The sequence below is a fragment of the Rhinopithecus bieti genome, unplaced genomic scaffold, assembly GCF_001698545.2.
Source record: "Rhinopithecus bieti isolate Rb0 unplaced genomic scaffold, ASM169854v2 scaffold_17882, whole genome shotgun sequence".
Classification (NCBI taxonomy): domain Eukaryota; kingdom Metazoa; phylum Chordata; class Mammalia; order Primates; family Cercopithecidae; genus Rhinopithecus; species Rhinopithecus bieti.
The window spans coordinates 996873-1018636 of record NW_016809462.1 but is presented as its reverse complement, the minus strand read 5'-3'; the positions used below and the strand labels follow the sequence as shown (position 1 = coordinate 1018636).

Below are 21764 nucleotides of genomic sequence, written 5' to 3'. Positions count from 1 at the left end.
TTTAAGTTCTCTTTAATGAAAAGAAGAGGACGAGTTTCAGTATAACAGGATGTGAAATGGGTGATACTTATTAAGTGATTGGAGCCTGTCTCCCTTTTATATTTTAACAAAGAAAAAAAATGGAAGTAATGGTTGTCTTTGCCAAATCTGCAACTGTAAAGCTCAGCTCATTGTTTAGCACATCAATCAGGAGACCCGTATCCGGCTTCCTTTTCCATCAAGCGAATCAGTTCTAACATTTTGGAATCACAAGTTTGGAAAATCTTGGGAGAACTTTTGGGTGATTCAGGTTTTAGAAGGAATAAAGGACCTGTTTCTTACAAGGAAAGAAGAGCAAACAAAGCAGGACCTTCCGATTCTGTGAGTCTGATAGGGGTGTTTGCTTCTTTGTTGGTGGAACTGCCAGGGGTATGGGAACCTGAAAGCCAGTGCCCTCGAGTGTAGATATGAGGCCTGTGGAAAGAAAGGAGAGGACCTCTTGTGTTTTATTTGGACTGAATAATTGATCAAATGTCTGCTCTAAATGTTTCCAAATGTGTCCAGGCAGTAAGGACTTCTGTTACAGCATCTGAATGTAGCATTTTTGGTTGATTCATGGTGTCCTAGATGGGAAACTCTCTCTTGTTTCGGGGTTGACCTGGTTTTTTCTGGCAAATTGAACTTAGAGTCTAGTACAAAGAACAACGAACACCAAGGATGTAAACCTGTGATTAGCATTAAAACAGAAAGACAGAGAGTCTGACCGCAAGGCAGATCTTCAGACTCGAACTGTTCGTGCTGAGCGACACAAGCACGGAGCTCTCTGCGTCCGAAGGGAGCGCATGTTCTTCCCCTGAGGCCTTAAGGTTAGAGGGTCACCACTTAGGCTGCTTCTGTGGGCAGTGTGGGCTGAGCCTAACAGTCTCTCTGAGCCTGTTAATGTCATCCTCCATGAGTGGAGGCTCCGTGGGGGCAGGGTCCCTGTCAGGTTTGCTCACTTGCGTCTCCCAGGTCCTCACTGTCACTGTGTGTGTATGAGATAGATGGATGGACAGATGTGCAGATGGGCAGATGGTTGTGTGCCCTCTCACCATCCCTTAATGCCCCCTGCATACCTCTCATCGTAAGGTTTGGTCGCCTTCCACTGTCTTCCCCAGCATACCATGAATTTAAAATGGCCTGGGCTGGGCACAGTGGCTCATACCTGTAACCCCAGCACTTTGGGAGGCCTAGGCAGATGGATCACTTGAGGTCAGAAGTTTGAGACCAGCCTGGCCAATATAGCCAAAACCCCATCTCTACTAAAAATACAAAAAAAAAAAAAAAAAAAAAAAAAAAAATAGCGTGATGTGGTGGCTCACACCTGTAATCCCATCTGCTAGGGAGACTGAGGCACAATAATCGCTTGAACCCCAGAGGCGGAGTTGGCAGTCAGCTAGACTCTGTCTCAAAATAAATAAATAAATAAATAAATAGTTTTAAATGGCCTTGGCACATAGTAGACATTTGTTTCTGTCCCCAGGTGAGAGAAAGTCTCTCTGCTCCTCCCTTCTGGGAATTTCTGTCTGGGATAAGAATATCAGTGATTTAGACATCATTTTTTGAAGTGTAACATTGGGAGAACACAGTGTCGCCTCCCTTAAAATAGGATATTTGTAGTAGCATCTCATTAACAGATAAGTAGATTTCTTCCTTTTTGTTTGGTTAAGGTTAGAAACTTGCAAGCAGCTAGAGGGAATTTAGGACTTGGTTTTAATGAATCAGCAGCAAAACAAAGGATTAAACATCCCAGGGGAGTTGGTGAAGAAGTAAGTGGGATATAAATGAAAAGACCAAAAAGGCACCAGGGCAAAGAGCCCAGAACTGTGAGTGTCAGAGATGTGGGTTGTGGTAAACAACCATAAAGTGTCAGAACTGCAGGGAACCTTGGGGAGTAACTGGTCCCAACCTCGCATTTTACAAGCTGGAGATCTACAATGAGAAGGAAGACCGCAGGGCTCCACTGATAGCAAACTTGTTCCCCTGGAAAAGTCACATTATAGCTCAAGGCAGCTGTGAGGGGAAAAAAAAGAACCAGGAAAAAGAGATGAATGCAGTGCAAAGAGTTCACAGACATCACTGAAACGCAGAAGGATCACTGTTTATGCAAAAGCATGAATGGCGCAGGGAGCTTCCACACTCTTGCATCCGGCTGGTGGGCCCTGGAGAGGCCTCCTTGGCACATCTGAGTGGAGTAGGGCCCAGGAGCCTGTGTTTCTGGTGATTCTGATGCTCAGCGAGATTATAAAAAGTGAAAGTGGCAAGGCTTCTAAGAGTCTCCTGGCTAGGAGCTGGGCGATGCCCAGGGACCTCTGTGTGCATGGCGTTGAGACAAGGGGAGGTTTTAGGCCCCCAACTGTCTCCCTATTTTCCACAGTTCAGGGACAGAGGGAGTGAGGCCAAGGTGTTTGTGGTGCTCGTGGGAAACTTAGCAGCACAGATCCCCCAGCCTGCTCCGGATCCTCATGAGCACAGACTGGCTTGCACATCATTGTTCTCGTTGCCTTCCCAGACACCGGTTCCTATTATATAGACCGGAGCTGCTGATGCAGAAACTGCCTCATTCTCGGCACCCGCAGCAGGCAGCCACACATGGCGATCCACAGCTCCCCGAGTTGTGCATTTTCTCCCCACTGCTCCAAACTATGAACTTCTCTCTCTCCCCGCGCCTTAGCCCAGGACTTCCCCAAGTAGGTCTCAGTTCACTTAGATGTTCTTTAAGCAACACTTCAGCTGGCACAGGACATAGAAAAGGTTGCTTGAAACTCAATGCCTTATGTCGGATTGCCAGAGCAAGATAGGAAAGACAAGACGGCAATGATTGCTGGTCTAAGAAAATAAGATTTACATTTGGGGGTGGTTTTGTTTGGTTTGGTTTTATATTTAAGAAGATGAAGTGATTATTTAAGTGGGTGGAGGAAGAAAGGAGATAAGAGTAATTATTTGGCCAAGATGAATTGCCTGGAAAACTGCTGACGTTTGAATTAGGCTTACTCCCGTGGCAAACTTTCAGGGCCCTGTTCCAACTGGCTACCTGGCCTTGCTGCATTTTTATCTAAGCAGTTTGCAGTTCTCAAGGAGGTAAACAGCTCATGTCATTTGCATAGAAAAGTCTTTTTTTTTTTTTTTTTGGCAACAGGGTCTCACTCTGTTGCCCAGGCTGGAGTGCAGTGGCACAATTATGGCTCACTGCAGCCTTGACCTCCTGGGCTCAAGAGATCCTCCCACCTCAGCCTCCTGAGTAGCTAGGATTATAGTTGCATGCCACCATGCCTGGCTAATTTCGTCTTTGTATATTTTGTAGAGACTGGGTCTCCCTGTGTTTTCTAGGTTGGTCTCAACCTCCTGGGCTCAAGCAATCCTCCCGTTTCGGCCTCCTAAAGTACTGGGATTACAGGCGTGAGTCACGTTGCCCAGCCAGGAAAGCAAATATTGTATTTCACATGGATCCTCAAAGAGCAGTGGTCTCCATAATAGAATAGGCACACCCAGAGGAGAAACCAGATGATTTCTCGGGGTGTGGGAGGAAAATATTAGAACATATGTAGGTCTTATCATGTTTTAGATTGTTTTGTTTTATGGTACATGCAGACATTAGTATAGTAGTATAGGTTTAGAATTTATGAATCTATGTTAGGAGTGCTTGATGGCTTCCCAGCTTAGAAAGAGTGACATCATAGCACAGAGCATTAGGAAATACAGTTAAAAAAATGTACTTAGTATGCAGTCAATTTTATTATCGTTCTTTGAATTTGAAAAATTCTTTCAGATTTCAATGAAAATAAAATATGAATCATTGGAGCATATAATAAAGTTTCTTTGCCCTCAAGTTAATTTTCATGAACATAATAGGTAGAAGTCATGTAATGACTTTCTAACGGGAGGTAAGTTGCTTCCTGTCTTTGCGCATTTCATTACAGTGTTCCAAGATGCCTTCTCACCCCCGTTCCAAATTTTCCTCTTATTTGTAACACTGCTATTTAGTTCAATTTGGTTCTATATATCTTTAAGGGGCTTATTCTGTGTCCAACATTGAAATGTAAAGTTAACTATACAACATTTCTAGATATACTTATTATATATATATTTTTTTTTTTTTTTTTTTTTTTTTGAGACAGAGTCATTGTCTGTCATCCAGGCTGGAGTACAGTGGCACAATGTCAGCTCACTGCAACCTCTGCCTCCATGCCTGGCTAATTTTTGTATTTTTAGTGGAGACGAGGTTTCACCATGTTGGCCAAGCTGGTCTCAAACTCCTGACCTCATGCTCCGCCTGCGTCGGCCTCCCAAAGTGCTGGGATTACAGGCGTGAGTCACCATGCCCAGCCAAAATATAATATATTAAGACTCAAAGGAAGATGGCTGTTCAGAAATGAAACTGAAATAAACATTTCTTCTGCCATAGACAAAACGATGGCAATAACTACAGGAGGTGAGAACAGGGTAATGTGGCTCATTTTTGCACCATATATCTCAGGATAACTCTGTTTATGAGCTTCGCTGAGCCTTTAAGGTAACAAAAATCCTTGAGATGTATCTTCTGAGACTGTAATGTAGATAATGTTGCTGCATTGTCAGAATCTTGCTCTTAAGAGGAAAAGGAGATCCTCTCTTAGTTTCAATTTCAGTTATTGTGCTGGATTATAGGCAAATGACAAAATGATCTTTTTTTTTTTTTTTTTTTGGAGAAAGAGTCTTCACTGTCATCCAGGCTGGATGGAGTACGGTGACGGTGGCATGATCTTGGCTCACTACAACCTCTGCCTCCCAGGTTCAAGTGATTCTCTTGCCTCAGCCTCCCAAGTAACTAGAACTATAGGTGCACGCCAGCACGCCTGGCTAGTTTTTTGTATTTTTAGTAGAAACAGTGTTTCACCATGTTGGCCAGGCTGGTCTCGAACTCCTAACCTCAAGTGATCTGCCCACCTCGGCCTCCCAAAGTACTGGGATTACAGGAGTGAGCCACTGCACCTGGCCAACAAAATGATCTTTGATGGGGTAGCGGGGGGGACCCACCTTACTTAAAGACTTCATGTGCATTGGAAGATTTGGAATTATTATTATTATTACATTTTCCTCTTTTTAGCCACATCTTGTGCAACATGGTAGCACAAAGCCTGAGAAATAAAAACAAAGCAAAATAGAAGAGGTCAGAAGCTCCCCTGTGGAATCCAGGGCAGAAATTTCACAAAGAGATGGAGCGATTTAGGACAAACTCCTCACCCCACCCCCTACTGTTACTGTTTGCTTGCCTCGATGTTTTTTGTTTTTTGTTTGTTTGTTGTTGTTGTTGTTGTTGTTGAGACAGAGTCTCACTCTGTCACCCAGGTTGGAGTGCTGTGGCATGATCTCGGCTCACTGCAACCTCTGCCTCCTGGGTTCAAGCGATTCTCATGTCTCAGCCTCCTGAGTTCAAGCAATTCTCGTGCCTCAGCCTCCCGAGTAGCTGGGATTACAGGCGCCTGCCACCATGCCTGGGTAATTTTTATATTTTTTGGTAGAGATGGGCTTTCACCATGTTGGCCAGGCTGGTCTTGAACTCCTGACCTCAAGTGATCCACCTGCCTCGACCTCCCAAAGTGCTGGGATTATAGGCATGAGGCACCGCATCTGGTCTCCTCACAGACTTTCTAACTCCTCCAAGCCTTCAGTCATCTCCCCTTTCTCTGATTGCCAGTTTTACCTGTTTCTCACATTTTAGCACTTAGAAAGCCAGCTCCTGGTTTGTAAATGGGCAGGTGTTTTCCAAAATTTGTTGGTAAAGCTTTTGTTTGGATATTCAAATTTATTTCCCCTTGAAACAAATATATCTACTTAGTAAATATCTGTGGAATTATCTTTTAAGCTATGAGTAGCAAAAAGGTGGCCTTCGTGTCACCCACCTACCCCTCCTCTTTAGCTCTCGGGGCAGACATCTGGAATTCTTCCTAGCACTGTTCCTGCTGATACCAGATACAACCGCAGTAGTTCATAACATGACCCTGCAGGTGTCCACAACCAAGCCATTGTACGAATCAATGCTGGATGACGGCCAGCCTGACATCTCCGTCCACACTCCGAGCACTGTGCTGGATGCTTTGGGGATACAGAGATGGCAGGCCCAGTTTTGTTTCTTCTCTCGTGCCATTTTTTATATTCCATAATGAATTATGATTATTTCTGTACTTTTTTCTTTTTTCTTCTCTTTTTTTTGAGGGGGGAGGACGGAGTCTCACTCCTGAGCAGCCTGGAGTGCAGTGGTGCGATCTGGGCTCACTGCAACCTCCACCTCCCAGGTGCAAGCAATTCTCCTGCCTCAGTCTCCCGAGTAGGTGGGACTACAGGCACACGCCACCACGTCCAGCTAATTTTTTTTGTTGTTTGTATTTTAGTAGAGACGGGGTTTCACCGTGTTGCCCAGCCTGATCTCGAACTCCTGAGCTCAGGCAATCCTCCTGCCTCGGCCTCCCAAAGTGCTGGGATTATAGGCATGAGCCCCCACACCTGGCCATTTCTGTACTTTTCATATTCCCCTTTTCAGCATAATGAATCCTCAAGGAGTCATGTGCAGTACTGACCTTGAGAAGAGATCTGATTCCTTCTGGGGATCAGCAGCGGGTCAATGGATGGGTGGCATTTGACTATTCCATAGGACTTCCACAGGAACACCTGCAGAAACTGATGACATTCTGGAACAGAAAAATAATGTACAGAAAAAATATTTCCTCAAATAGGAAATTTCAAAGTCCATCCAGAGAGGCACAAAGTCTATTAAGCCCATGCTTCTAGTTTCAGACTGTGGAATTTTGACTTCTTTTACAAGGAAAGTGACTCACAGATGGCTTTTCAGTTGAGTGACAGGGTCAGAGTTTTTGAGATGACTCAAGCCACGGGGCAGAGGAGGAGTGGGATTGAAGAAAGGCAGGATGGAGGTGGAGAGATGGATTTGGAGGCCTTTGCTCTACCTAACCCCACTGCGAGGTAACCAGAGCCTGTGCTGCAGGCGTGATGGTCATGAGGATGGAGAGGTGGGAAGCTATGTGAGTGACAGGCAGTGGGAAGTCACCTGCCAGTCGGGGTGCTGACTTCTGGAAGCAAGGGCCTCTTGGCGTGGAGGGAGAGGATGAAAAGAGTTTCCTTCCCTTTTTTCCTGAAGGCCGGGCTGGCCCTATGCAATATTTTCAATGGGGTTCTATTTGCCTTTGAACCCTTGTGTCATCCCCTCCTGCTCACTGGATGCTGGCTGTCTTTACAGGCCCCCTGGAGCCCAGAGCCCTCATCCTGGTCTGAACTCTCCACTGAGGTCGCCACTGTCTCCCCTCCCAGACAGCCTCTCCTTCCTCCTTCTCCAAGCCACATTCTCTCATTTCACCACCAACAACAACCCAAAAGACCAAAAAACAAACCAACCTCTTCCATTTTTCTAAGCAGTGTATTTGTTAGGAAAGCAATCTGACCTAAAACCTATTTAAACAGTGGCAGATGATCCTGGGACACTTAGCAAAGTATGTACATTTTTAAAAGAATCCTTATTACTTTAAAGAGTTTATCTGTATCATTTAAAAATGAAATTTAAAGATAAAATTACACAGAACCCTGGATGACAAGGTTGCTTTTAGAGGAAATACCGTGCTAGCTCCTTCCCTAAGATGTCTCTCCCTGTCACTTCCTTCCCTTCCACTTACTAAGTCATATTTCTGAAAATTCTCAAGTCTTCATAATGATTCTGGGTACAGATGGCAGTGGGGAGATGGGTAGGGCTAGAGTATGAACTATTCCTAGACAGTAGCCCCCCTTCTCCAGAGTTTTGCTTCTTGCAATTTCATTTATCCACAGTAAACCTCTATCAGAAAATATAACTCCAGAAACGAACAATTCGTAAGTTTTAAATTGTGTGCCATTCTGACGAGAGTGGTGAAATCTCACGCTGTCCTGCTCTGTCCCGCCTGGGACATGAATCACCCCTTCATTCAGTTTATCCACGCCGTCTACACTCCCTGCCCGTTAGTCACTACGTAGCCAGCTCCATGATCAGATCAACTGTTGGGGTATCACGGTTCTTGTGATCAAGCAATTGTATTCTACTTCATGATTGCCCCATAGTGCAAGCGGTGATGCTGGCAATGCAGATACGCCAAAGAGAAGCCATACAGGGCTTCCTTTCGGTGGAAAGGTTCTTGAGGAAGGAAGGAAAAGTCATATGCTGAGGTTGCAAGATCTGTGGTAAGAACAAATCTTCTATCCTTGAAACTGTGAAGGAGGAAGAAGAAATTCATGCTAATTTTGTCATCACCCCTCAAGCCGCAAAAGTTACAGCCACAGTGCATAAGTGCTTAGCTAAGATGGAAAAGGCATTAGATTTGTGGGTGTAAGACGAGAACAGAAACATGTTCCGATTAATGGGGCCAGGTGCGGTGGCTCATCCCTGTAAGCCCAGTACTTTGGGAGGCCAAGACGGGCAGATTACTTGAGGTCAGGAGTTTGAGACCAATATGGCCAACATGGCAAAACCTCGCCTCTACTAAAAATACAAAAATTAGCCGGGCGTGGTGGTGCACTCCTGTTATCCCAGCTACTCAGGAGGCTGAGGCAGGAGAATCGCTTGAACCCAGGAGGTGGAGGTTGCAGTGAGCTAAGATTGCGTTATTGAACTCCAGCCTGGGTGACAGAGTGAGACCTCATCTCAAAAAAGAAAAGAAAGAAACGTGGGGTTTGGTACATACCCCCCATGGATGGGGGCACTGTTGTAGATGAGGAGTTACAACTGAAGGGCCAGATAATAAGTATTTCAGGCTTTGCTAGCCAAACAGTCTTTGTTGCAACTGCTCACCTCTGCCTTTGTGCTTTGAAAGCAGCCATAAACACTAAGTAAATAAATAGGCATGACTGTGTTCCAGTAAAACCTGACAAAACAAGTGCTGGGCCCGATTTGGCCCCCAGGCATGAGTTTGCTGAGCCTGCTGCGGGTGATCATTTGTGAGCCTGGAACAGCCTTTTTACTCCTTCCTGTGGGCTCACCAGCGTCTCAGCTTTCCCAACAGATTATCTTCAAGAAGCACCTGCCCTTAGAAATACATGTCAGCAAAGCCCATGAACTCAACACTATTCCTATAAAGAAAGGAAGGAAGGAAGGAAGCAGCAAGGAGCTCATGTCGATCTGGGGAAGGCAGCAGCAGGCCAGAGAGTGCTGCCTGGAACTTAACAGTGAGCCCTGGACGGGTGCAGTGGCTCACACCTGTAATCCCAGCCCTTTGGGAGGCTGAAAGCGGATCACCTGAGGTCAGGAGTTCAAGACCAGCCTGACCAACATGGAGAAACCCTGTCTCTACTAAAAATACAAAATTAGCTGGGTGTGCTGGTGCATGCTTGTAATCCCAGCTACTCAGGAGGCTGAGGCAGGAGAATCGCTTGAACCCGGGAGGTGGGGGTTGTGGTGAGCCAAGACCATACCGTTGCACTCCAACCTGGGCAACAAGAGTGAAACTCCGTCTCAGACAACAATAACAACAACAACTAGTGAGCCCCAAATGTAAACCACGATGCTTTTTTTTTTTTTTTTTTTGGAAACAGGGTCTCACTCTGTCACCCGGGCTGGAGTGCAGTGGCGTGATCACAGCTCACTGCAACCTCCACCTCCCATTTCAAGTGATTCTCTTGCCTCAGCCTCCCTAGTAGCTAGGATTACAGGTGTCCTCCACAATGCCCGGCTAATTTTTGTGTTTTTAGTAGACACAAGATTTCACTGTGTTGCCCAGGCTGGTGTTGAACCCCTGACCTCAAGTGATCCACTCACCTCAGTCTCCTAGAGTGCTGGGATTACAGATGCAAGCAACCATGCCCAGCCCCTGATGTCTTACTCTTCATCTAAAACCTGCCTAAATGGCATGCCCAGTTAAAACAATCTTTTTCTGTTACAATAATCCATGTAAGAGTACGACACATTTTCTAAAAGGTTTATCTAGAAAAGAGCCTGGCGTGTTTACTGTTGCTGCTGAATTGGATTTGACTCCACTGCTGTATCAGGGCCCCCTCTGACAGTTCACCCCTTGCTTTCTTTCCTGCCAATTGTCCTGTTTACTACTTTTTTTTTTCTTCTTTTTTTTTTTTTTGGCGACAGTGTCTGGCTCTGTCACCCAGCCTGGAGCGCAGTGGGACGATCTCGGCTCACTACAACCTCCATCTTCCAGGCTCAAGCTATTCTCCCGCCTCAGCCTCCTGAGTAGCTGAGACTGCAGGCATATGCCACCACACCCAGCTAGATTTTGTATTTTTTGTAGAGACAAGGTCTTGTCGTGTTGCCCAGGCTGGTCTTGAACTCCTGGGCTCAAAGCAATCCGCCCGCCTCAGCCTTCCAAAGTGCGGAGATGACAGGTGTGAGCAACTGTGCCCAGCCCTGTTTACTTCTTAGGGCTCTTTTATATGCCTTTCTTTTTTAAAAGCCTTCCCACCTCTACTTTTTACATGTCTTGTGGTTTTCCTGTATGCATGTGTATGCGTGCACGCACACACCCACCCCTGATTTTGTCATTCTGGTGTTCAAGGTAAAGCATATCATAGTCCCACTTCCAGAAACACGTCCAATGCAATGAACCTGGTAGCCAACCCTGCTAAGAAATGACCCAAGGGTCTACCTTGAGTAGCCAGCCCCCAAATCCAAAGAATAGCTGCAGACCCCATAGTTTTCTCACCCACTAGGTCATGGGACCGCGGCAAGAGTGAGAGAGTTCTGCTTCCCAGAGAATGCCTGTTACTACCTTACCTCAATTTGAAATCTGTACTAAGGATGAACACATGCATTCTCTTCCTTGACATCCACATCCCCTGTTTTTTTTTTTGAGACAGAGTCTCGCTCTGTCGGCCAGACTAGAGTACAGTGGCAAGATCTCTGCTCACTGCAATCTCTGCCTCCCGGGCTCAAGCAGTTCTCCTGCCTCAGCCTCCCGAGTAGCTGGGATTACAGGTGTGTGCCACCATGCCCAGCTGATTTTTTGTATTTTTAGTAGAAATGGGATTTCACCATGTTGGCCAGGCTGGTCTTGAACTCCTGACCTCAGGTGCTCCACCCACCTTGGCCTCCCAAAGTGCTGGGATTATAGGTGTGAGCCACCATGCCTGGCCCCCCTGTTACTTTCAAAGAGCTGAGAGTTACTGTAGGACACTATCCTCTCTTGGGAACGTGACACGTACAAACCCACTGCAAGAGGGTCAGTTGTGAGCTAATGACTGATTACATTCCTGTGCCCTTAAAGGTATTGCCTCAACTTTCTAAGGAATCAAGAGATCTCTTTAAATTTGAACGCATAAAAATAATCACTCTCAATGTGTGTTAAGCCCATTCAAATTGTTTGGGGATGATGAATGGGAGGAAACTGGAAATGGGCTTAGCTAGAACAAGGGCAGTATTAATTCATTTGCAGAGCCACAGCCTGAGCGTCACAGTGGACATCAGCTGCAGCTCCCCCCACTCCCAGCTGCATCTGACAACCTCTGATCTATGCACACATGCCCTGCGTGTACCAGAGCACGCCCAGGGTTGACGAGTTTGACTTTTTGGTGTTACTGTTTTTCCTCTTTAGTTCTGAATTACTCTCTTGGTTGGAAAGCAGTGGGTTGAGTGTAGCAGTAGATTCCTGTTTTAATTTCTACACGTAACTTGCAGGCTTCTTGCTACTTTGTGCTGATTTATTATTGTCCTGATTCCCATTTTCTGAATGGTTATTCATTCCCATCCCAGGCCTCTCTGATGACCATCTGGTTCTCCTTCGGTCACTCAAACATCTGCCCCAGAGACTTGGAAAATGAGCTTCCTTTGGCAACCTAAAAATAATCTTAGTGTGACTGAAGCCTGAAAGGGAAATCACCGCGTTCCACTGTCCTGTGGATACTGATCAGGGGGATGAGCCAACAGAGCTTCCTGGGGAGTTGGAGCTTAGATGTCTTCTGTCACATCTGCAGATTTTTTCTTGTTTTTCAAGTCTTGGGAACCATAAAAACATGGTGAGAACTGGGTGCAACCAGTCCTGAAGTTTTCTTTGGGACTAGGCATGCTTGCACAAAGGAAACGGCTGGAGATAAAAGTCATGCTTTGCATGGTTGGTTTGTAAGGCTGCAAGAGCTAGCTGAGAAAGACAGAGGACACTCAGGATTGCGACATGATATTAGTCACGGCGTGTTCCAGGAGAGCTCACAAATGCTTTGAAACAGTTATAGGACATTTCTAAGGACTAGACTTTTAGCTTGGACCCAAGAGGCCTGTCTCATGGGCAATGATGGTTTGCCCCCCACCCCTAGAAGGCGAAATTTGCCAGAAACTAAAACTCAGTCCCCGTGGTATTTTTCATCCAAAATTATTTCCAGCCACATCGTCTAGTGCAACTTTTCAGAGGTTCTGCAATGATATAAAATGTCAGCATCATAATAATGTTCAAATAAATTAAATGCCCTTGTAAGTCATAATCCAAAGATGTTAAAATCTAAAGTAATTAACATCTTGACTTACATTTCCTTGACTTTTGTGTTTTAAAAAAACCAAAGCCCTTAATGGCCTCCTTTGATCTCTCCTATTTCTTATTTTGCTCTTTTTTTTTTTTTTTTTTTTTTTTTTTTGAGACAGAGTCTCGTTCTTGTCGCCCAGACTGGAGTGCAGTGCACAACCTTGGCTCACTGCAACCTCTTTGCCTCCTGGATTCAAGGAATTCTACTGCCTCAGCCTCCAGGGTAGCTGGGATTATAGACATGTACCACCACACCCAGCTGATTTTTTGTATTTTTAGTAGAGATGGGGTTTCACCAGGTTGGCCAGGCTGATCTGGAACTCCTGACCTCAAGTGATCCGCCGGCCTTGGCCTCCCAAAGTGCTGGGATTACAGGCATGAGCCACCACGCCCAGCCATTATTTTGCTCGTTCTTAGTTAAGGAGATCCTTGGTGCTTGATGCTGGAAAAAGATTATGTTTTTCAGCATCTGCAGCCTGGGCTGTTTTCCACAGGGACAAATAAAGTTTTTTCCAGCTCCAAGAAAACTGAATTCATTCAACAGCAGGTCTCTCATGTGCTTTACTTTTTAGTGATATGCAAATAAATAAAAGTAAGTGGACTCTCAATAGTATCAAAACATTGTCCCCACGCCCTTGACATTTAGAAAACTGAGCCAAACCCCAGTCCCTAGACAGTTGTCCTAGGCAAGATTTTGTTCTTGGGACCTTGTTTAAATTTGCCAAAGCTGGTATCAAGAACTGTAAAAGAAAGAAAGAAAATACCTGCGCTTTTCCACAATAGTTTCGTGAATACTGGCAGGAGACTTGAGATTCCAAGTCAGAGACAAACGACTTTATTACTCATGGCACAGCAGCTAGATTTTGGCTTCTTTAATCCCAGTTTAGGATTGAATCTCAGTTGAGGGCTTCATGTTCACATTTTTTTTTTTTTGAGACGGAGTCTCGCTCTGTTGCCCAGGCTGGAGTGCAGTGGCCGGATCTCAGCTCACTGCAAGCTCCGCCTCCCGGGTTTACGCCATTCTCCTGCCTCAGCCTCCCGAGTAGCTGGGACTACAGGCGCCCACCACCTCGCCCGGCTAGCTTTTTGTATTTTTTTTAGTAGAGACGGGGTTTCACCATGTGGATGGTCTTGATCTCCTGACCTCGTGATCCGCCCGCCTCGGCCTCCCAAAGTGCTGGGATTACAGGCTTGAGCCACCGCGCCCGGCCCATGTTCACATTATTGCCCCTTCTACCCACAAGTCCTGTGGCAGTGACACAAGCTTAGGGGTGTGCACATGCAGTGGATTTGCATCACAGCTGAGGATCCCTGACCATAGGCAACCTCAGTCTTTTATGATGGGCTAGAAGCAGACCTGACCAACCTTTGCACCAGAGGAAGGACCTGTCCCTTCTCTGGGGGATTATCTCCCAATAGGGCAGACCAGTGAGACTCAATAATACCAAGTAAAGGCAGGTTGATGAGGAAAAGATTCTTGGCTTCTCTTAAAGATACCAGTCAGTCTGACAGTTGTCTGGAGTTCACGACCGTGAACTTAAACCCAATTGGCAGGAATCTTCCTCCCAACTGGAGATGGAGGGAAATCAACCCGGTTCTACTTCAAGTGCTTTCTGTGTGTATTCAATAGCTTCTTGGTTTGCATTTTCACTCTGACATAAAAGTAAAGGGCTTCGTGGCATGCTACATTGGGTGTGGATGGTGCCCCTGATGGAGCTCTACCTTCTTAAAAGCAGGAATGTTCAGTCAGTCCTGAGCCACATTTTCCATTTCCACTGCCTCTTGGCATGGAAGTGCTTAGACTGAAGAAAGCTTCATCTCTCCTTCCACATTTGTTCAGCTGGAAAAACACCCTCTGCAGATTCATGATCCAGACCTTCTGTTGATGATTCTAGAGCTTGTGCCCCTAATGAGCTAGTAAGGACTAATACCTCTGCTGCCTGCTCCTTGAGATTAGTTTTTTCTCAGGTTTTGAGTGCCCCATGGGTCGCATGGCATTGCTTTCTCCTACATATTTTGGGGCAGTAATTGGATATGTCTGTAGTGATTCATATCCTTCCCCTTTGGGGAAGACTTACTTGAGTTTCCTTTTTACCTGCTGCTTAAATTAGTTCCATTTCTTCTTTACAGGCTTGTTTGCTAGATTTGGGTGCTTTTTAAAAAAATATTTCTACTCTTTGCATTCTGACTCAGACCTTTTTTTCCTAACATACTAATGTAGATAATAACATACAGGGCCTGTCACTGTGAAAGAGATGAAATCAATCGATGACTCTTCTATTTAGTGAAGTATCCATTGTTCAAATGCATGCTGACCACCACTGGCTCTGCGTTAGCGAACTCCACCTAGGAAATGTTCTCCTATCAGACCAGCATCAAGTTCTGGCCTATTCTCCTCCCACCAGGCCCCGTCCCCTTGGTTTTTCTCATATTTACTCCCTTTAGAGTGCTTCATTTCATGCATTTCTCAGCCCACTTTCATCAGAGCAATGACTGATAACTGTGTTCCTTCAGAGTTTACTGAGGATTTTTTTCATTCTTCTCGGTCTTCCTTGAGGTTTTGCCTTTTAATCTGTCCGCATATGCTGATCTCTCTTGGGAGAGCTGTCCCAGGTCATCCTTCTGAAGCTCTTCCTCTGCAGTCTTAAAATCGTTTCTCTCATGTTTTCTGGGCCTGGGATTCTACTCTCTTCCCTGTGGTTTTGACTGTCTTAGGTAGACTTCTTCAGGTGCCAGTCACCCCCACTAATTTAGGGATAACAAAGCATCTCCCTACTTCCATGACACCCTCTTTAAGATAGGAACCATCAAGGGTCTTTTCCATACATCACTGTGCTCTGGGACTTCACAATCCCAGGTTACTCATCAGACTGTGGAACCTGTTGTCTAAGATCATCTCTTTTAAGGAAGTATCCCTTTTTTCTCTAGTTAGTCATCATGTATTCCTTTATTTTCTATTTTCCACTGCTCCTATTCTGATCAGAGGACCAGAGCATGTTTTCAGATCCTCCTTGCTCTTGTGCGCAAACCTGATTTCTAAAAACTGAGCATTTCAGACACATGCCTTTAAGATGCCTTTTTAGCTGTGAGTTTTGCAGTAATTTTATTAAAGGGCTTTTTTTCCCCCGTCTCCAAAGAAGATGGCATGTCTTTGGATTTCCACTGGGTTTTCTTTATTCTTTAATGAAATCTGTCACCTCTCCATGGGTATGAAGTTGAAATGTATATGTCTGTAGTCTAGAGCTACAGTCTATGTAATCATCAAATCTGGAGGCACCCTGAGACCTGGGGGGAGAAAGCTTGGGCCTTTTTTTTTTTTTTTTTTTTGAGACGGAGTCTGGCTCTGTCTCTGTCGCCCAGGCTGGAGTGCGGTGGCTGGATCTCAGCTCACTGCAAGCTCCGCCTCCCAGGTTTACGCCATTCTCCTGCCTCCGCCTCCCAAGTAGCTGGGACTACAGGCGCCCGCCTCGTCGCCCGGCTAGTTTTTTTTTGTATTCTTTAGTAGAGACGGGGTTTCACCGTTATTAGCCAGGATGGTCTCGATCTCCTGACCTTGTGATCCGCCCGTCTCGGCCTCCCAAAGTGCTGGGATTACAGGCTTGAGCCACCGCGCTCGGCCAATTTTTTTAATTTCAACTAAACCTTACCTATATTCTTATGATACACATTAGGTACTCTACAATGAATTCCTTTTGAATCCTCATGATAACCCTATAAGACAACTGCAAGGTAATTTTAACCCTTTAAACATAAATAAGATTGTTCCTATTTCACATAATGAAAAAACTGCCTTGGATATCAATCATCAATATGTTACAGGCACAATCCATGCTGCTGCCTATGGCACATGTAAATTGCATTATACTCTGCATCCACCTCCTGTGCTTATTATAGTTTATACATTGAGCAGAACAAGTTTCCATAAATCACTGGTTAAAATATGTATACTCTGAATAGGGAGCAACATGACAGTCTCCCTTATTTGTTGGCTAGTGGGCTATTCAGGTGCAGCTGAGAAGCTTTCATTTCTTCCCTTCTTCCTTTCTGAAGTAAACGTGGGGGAGAGCAGAAAGAACTGGGAAGTCGCAGCTTAGTTGTGTGCCCAGTTTCACTGGAGGGTGGTTCCGTTGGCCCAGGGCAGTGGTGAATTCCAGAGGCCCAGGCCCTGTTCCCCTTCCATGAACCTGGTCTCTGTGTTCTTCGTTAGCTTTCCTGTTGATTCTGATGCACCTCAAAGTTTCCCTAGGCCATTCTCAGCCCCTGAGAATCTGCCGAGGAATCAGACCTGTGGAAATCAGTGGCCACGTCAGTCACTTTCACTCTCTCGGTCGTTTCTTGGGCTACCGCTTCCGCCTTCATGCCCACTTCCAGAGGTCCTCTTTCGGCACCTCCTGAGCTCTGGGGGAGCGCTCTGTGTGAATGTTCAGCCTTCTCTAATCCACACTTAGGATTCAGCTTTCTCAAGTCAGATCCATTGCCACATCATCGTCAGCTTGCTGGTTTCCAGAATTTGTTGCTTTTGTCTTCTGTTTTCTTTATCCTTGTGAATTATGTCTGTCTTTTTGTAAAAAAATATTTTCCCTGTCATGTTAGTGTGGTCTCAAAAGGAAATCAGGAGGAATCTTCCACCTTTAGTCAGAAACCTATGTTATTTAATTCCCAAATGCAGGCCCATTTTTCAGATGAGGACATTGATGCTCAAAGAGGTTGACTGATGTGCCTAAATTGCAGTAAAATGGTATACTCAGGATTTGTGCCCAGGTAGCTGGCCAGATTCTCAACCACTGTGTCCCACCACCTCTCTACAAAATCAGATGCTTCTTCTCGCTGCTGTGTATGTTACAGGTGTGGAAAATGATGCAAACAGGAAGGCTCTACCGTGGAAATTGGCAAATTCTATGAGACTCCATTAATATAATGGGATTGTTTTGTACTACACTTGATGTTAGCCAAAAGGCCGAGAAGCAATAATGGCATTGTTTTGTAACACATGAATTAGAAACTGCGCATGAATAATAGATTTTATCAACTGATTCGCTGAACTGAAGGCCTTCCAGGAGAACATTTTGCAAATTTCATTTCAGAACGACTAAAATGACATCATTTCCAGAACAGTTTGCTCTGTGCATCGGGAACAAAACCACACACAGAAAAGGGACTCTCTTAAGAGTGTGGACATTTTCAGACAATAGTCACGAAAGTGTAATCAAAATTGCATTTTATATTACTACTTCCTGACATAATCTGGAATGAATGTGTCTAAGCAACCCACTTCCTGTTCAGTGAGTTACAAGTCATCTAATATCACAACAAACTCAATGAAAAATCAGTTTTTTGTTACAAGAGGAAACAGTTCCATTTAAATTCATTCCCCACTGCTAACCCTTTCAGTGTGTTCTGAAATAAAATGTCACTCCTTCCTTGAGCTCAACAGTCTCTGCTGGCAACTCTTTGAGATATCTCTAGGTCCATTCTTACTGGTTCCAGCTACAGGCGTTAGGTAGCCACATACACCATCTCCTTTTTTTTTTTTTTTTTTTTGAGACAGAGTCTCGCTCTTTTGCCTAGGCTGGAATGCAGTGGCGCGATCTCGGCCCACTGCAACCTCAGCCTCCTGAGTTCAAGCAATTCTCCTTCCTCAGCCTCCCAAGTAGCTTGGACTACAGGCGCTCACCACCACATCTGGCTAATTTTTGTATTTTAGTAGAGACGGGGTTTCGCCATGTTGACCAGGCTGGTCTTGAACTCCTAGCCTCAAGAGATCTGCCCTCCTCGGCCTTCCAGAGTGCTAGGATTACAGGTGTGAACCACCACATCTGGCGCACATATACCATCTTTAGCACAGGATTTCTTTGGCATAAAAAACCTTACTGGCATTTTGTAGATCATAGAAACTGAATCTGTCTGTCATGACGAGAAACCTTTCAGGCAGGCTCCTTTCCTTCTCGGGTGCTCATAAGTGCTTGTATCATCTCCAGAATGTATCTGATCCTATGAAAACCTGGGGCTGTGTTGGGAAAATAAAGGAGAAGACAGATGGAGAAAACTTCTTAAGTCCAGAAACAATAGGCTGGCATGGTTTTCCTCGCTTGGCATGAGCATCTCAGACAGACTTTCCAACGTCTGGGGCCTTGGCCACTGTGCAATAAGCTACCCATTTAGTAGGCACCAGAGGAGGTAATGTCTTGCAAGCCAGGGAATCCCTTTCTCTGAAGGTCCATAGCCTGGGTCAGGTGGTATTATCAGAAGGAACCAGGAATTTTTTTTTTTGGACACAAAGTCTCGCTCTGTCACCCAGGTTGGAGTGCAGTGGTGCAATCTCAGCTCACTGGAACCTCTGCCTCCCAGGCTCAAGTGATTCTTATGCCTCAACCTTCAGAGTAGCTAGGATTACAGGCACGTGCCACCATGCACAGCTAATTTTTGTATCCTTAGTAGAAATGGGATTTCACCATGTTGGCCAGGATGGTCTTGAACTCCTGATCTCAAGTGATCCGCCCGTCTCCACTTCCCAAAGTACTGGGATTACAGGTGTGAGCCATCGAGCCTGATTGGAACCAGGAATTTAATTCACTCTCTGGTAATTGTGGTTCACAGTCTGGAGATCTTATGGAAAGAACCTGGAGACAGGTTCCTTGCATAAAGTTTTTAAGTCAAGCAAAGGGGAGGCTCTAAGGCTTTTCTCTGGATTCTTCTATTTGTATGTGGCCCAGAACTCAGGCCTGTCTCAGAGATGGCTCTTTCTTCTCTGTGTATGTATTGATGTCAGGATTTGGGGTTGGGAAAGACATCCCTCCAGGGAATCTCTAAAATCACCCTCAAGATTCTGTTCCTGCTTTTTCTTCATAATTTAAACCTGGAAACCTGCCAGTCCTGATAAGGTCATATGAATGCAACAAATGTATTACCTTTGTTTTATATGTCAGAATTAATTTGTTTCCTCAATGCCCCTTTCTCAGTTTTGCCTACATTGCCTCATTCTCAGACCTTTTTATTCCTCTTTCTAACCCAGAAAGATAGTTGAACTTGAGAAGGAAGAGGGAATCTTCCAAACTTCACATACTGTATACATAATTTGTATATAAACAATTACTTCTTAAAAGAGATTACCTGTGGAATTACTCTAACTGCTTACTTGATACCTTTTTATATATTGAATTTTTTTTTTCTTTTTTGAGGCCGAGTCTAGCTCTGTCACCTAGGATAGAGTACAGTGGCGTGATCTCGGCTCACTGCAACCTCCGCCTCCCAGGTTCAAGTGATTCTCTGGCCTCAGCCTCCCAAGTAGCTGGGATTACAGGTGTGTGCTACCACGCCCGGCTAGTTTTTGTATTTTTAGTAAAGACAGGGTTTCACCATGTTGGCTAGGCTGGTCTTGAACTCCTGACCTCAGGTGAATTTTTTTTTAAGAGGAAGGGCCTTGCTGTGTTGCCCAGGCTGCTGATCTTAACCTCCTGGGCTCAAGTGATCCTCCTGCCTCAGCCTCCTGAATAGCTGGGACTATAGGCACCTGCCACTGTACCCAGCTATATACTGAATTTAATATACAATATATAATTTTCATTACCTGTTAACTTGATGGTGAGGAGTGGCACTATAATTACATCACCTTTTGATAACTGGTAAGACAAAATGCAAATCAAGAAGCTTTTGAATACATACAAAAAGCACTTTTAAGTAGGACCAGGTTGATTTCTCCCAACCCCAGTTGGGAGGAAGGTTCCTGCCAACTGAGCTTAACTTAGTAGTCATGAACTCCAGACAACTGTCAGGCTGAATGGCATCTTTAAGAGAAGTCAGGAATCTTCATCATCAACTTTTGTTGTTGTTGTTGTTGTTTTTGAGATGCAATCTCACTCTGTCGCCCAGGCTGGAGTGCAGTGGTGCCAGGTCGGCTCACTGCAAGCTCCGCCTCCTGGGTTCACACCATTCCCCTGCCTCAGCCTGCTGAGTAGCTGGGACTATAGGTGACCACCACCACACCCGGCTGATTTTTTGTATTTTTAGTAGAGACAGGGTTTCACCGTGTTAGCCAGGATGGTCTCGATCTCCTGACCTCGTGATCTGCCTGCCTGGGCCTCCCAAAGTGCTGAGATTACAGGCATGAGCCACCGCGCCCGGCCTTTTTTTTTTTTTTCTTTAGAGACGGAGTCTCGCTCTGTCACCCAGGCTGTAGTGCAGTGGCAGGATCTTGGCTTACTGCAACCTCCACCTCAGGAGTTCAGTCAGTTCTCCTGCCTCAGCCTCCCGAGTAGCTGGGACTACAGGCACCCACCACCACGCCCAGCTAATTTTTTGTATTTTTAGTAGAGACGGGGTTTTGCTGTATTAGCCAGGATGGTCTCAATCTCCTGACCTCGTGATCTGCCTGCCTCTGCCTCTGGGCATGAGCCACCACGCCCAGCCTCATCAACCTTTCTTTACTTGATATCTCATATGCCTTTTTAAGTATGTATATCTTCCTTAGTGAGAATATTACCTATTTTAATGTAAGACTTTTTTCCTCTAGAACCTCAAAGGAAAATAAAATTTCAAATGGGAAGGTTTATTGTTTGATGTATCTCAAAGGTCTTGTACATGTAAATTTACCCCCCAGTTTTTTATAAATACTCTCAAAGTGCATGCGTCTCATTTTCTTCTCCAGTAAATAGAGGCTCGGTTTTGTTTTTAGCATGTTTGGTTTGTCTAGGATGGAGGACCCAGTGAGCCTTGGGATCAGGCTTTCTGCATCACCTCCTGGGGTCACACAGCTTCCGGACATGTGGGCTGACCTCATGTTGACGCCTCCAGGGTGCCTGGACTGGGCTTGATCCCAGGAGCCGTCGATCAATAGTCAGGAGCGTAGCACACAGAACATTTGGTTGACTAAGATGTATAGCTGCCACAAAATCAAATTTTTACTGTATTTTAGAAACCTTAGAATTGGATTTGAATTTCTGGTTTAATATTTGTTGCAACTTGCATTGTTGGAAAAAGCACTGGCCAACGGGTCAAGAGACCTGGGCTCGCATTGTAGCTTTGTAGTTGACCACTGGGAGACCACCTGGGTAACTGACCAACAAGTGTCCTCAGCTGTAGGATGGAAGACAGAGTGGCCCTGGGGGCCCTGGCTCCATGCTGGGCGGTGAGACGCGTGCTGGGGAGGACTGGGGGCCCTGGTTCCATGCTGGGCGGTGAGACGCGTGCTGGGGAGGACTGGGGGCCCTGGTTCCATGCTGGGCGGTGAGACGCGTGCTGGGGAGGACTGGGGGCCCTGGTTCCATGCTGGGCGGT

General features: G+C 45.4%; 1 protein-coding gene across 6 annotated transcripts in view; it reads left to right on the top strand.

The window, feature by feature from the left end:
- Positions 1 to 21764, top strand: part of PDZD2 (PDZ domain containing 2) — a 498374-nt gene that overhangs the window by 401462 nt on the left and 75148 nt on the right. The window lies entirely within an intron of this gene.